This window comes from Ornithorhynchus anatinus, chromosome X1 (genome assembly GCF_004115215.2).
Source record: "Ornithorhynchus anatinus isolate Pmale09 chromosome X1, mOrnAna1.pri.v4, whole genome shotgun sequence".
Taxonomy (NCBI): Eukaryota; Metazoa; Chordata; class Mammalia; order Monotremata; family Ornithorhynchidae; genus Ornithorhynchus; species Ornithorhynchus anatinus.
Window position 1 is genome coordinate 102,250,488 of NC_041749.1, and position 726 is coordinate 102,251,213.

General features: G+C 42.1%; 1 non-coding gene across 1 annotated transcript; it reads right to left on the bottom strand.

Annotated features, from left to right (window-relative positions):
* Positions 1–283: 283 nt before the first annotated feature.
* LOC114806888 lies at positions 284–422 on the bottom strand. The gene has a single exon (XR_003754943.1). It is a non-coding gene; the product is annotated as a small nucleolar RNA SNORA7 (small nucleolar RNA).
* Between the last annotated feature and the right edge of the window lie 304 nt (positions 423–726).

Consider the following 726-nt stretch of genomic DNA (forward strand, 5'->3'; position numbering starts at 1 on the left):
ATAGTTCAAAATGACAAAAATCCTTCATGGAACCCTTAGGTACTCTTCCCCAACAGCACTTATGTTGTCTTATGCTGTCGAGTCCTGTCCTACCCATAGCAACACCATGGACACATCTCTCCCAGAACGCCCTACCTCATTCTGTAATTGTTCTGGTAGTGGATCCATAGAGTTTTCTTGGTAAAAATATGGAAGTGGTTTACCATTGCCTCCTTCCTCGCAGTAAATGAGTCTCTGCCATCGACGCTCTCCCATGCCTCTGCTGCCCAGCACTGGGGTTTTGACTTGTAGCAGATGGCCTTCCACTCACTAGCCACTGACCAAGCTAGGAATGGAATGGATATACCTCTGCTTGACTCTCCCTCCTTGTAGTAGAGACTGGTAGAGTACTGGAAACTCTCCAGGTGCAACCCTGAGAAGAACATCATTTATGTATATATCTTTAAACTCTGTAGCTTCCCCCTTCCTGCAATATATTTTAGTGTCTGTCTCCCCTGCTAAATTGTAAGCTCCTACCAACTCTAGTGTAATCTCCCAAGCGCATATTACAGTGCAAGATGAATGGTTTTGATTGATTGATTCCACGCTACTTCTGGAGCACTCCAAAACTACTTAGGTAAATTGTTATATAGAATCTCCCCCAATATCAGGCTTTCCCTTTTCATATAAGAAAAGAGATTTTTAAAACTTACTAAAACTCTAGGTAACTCTGTTATTAAGTAAAAT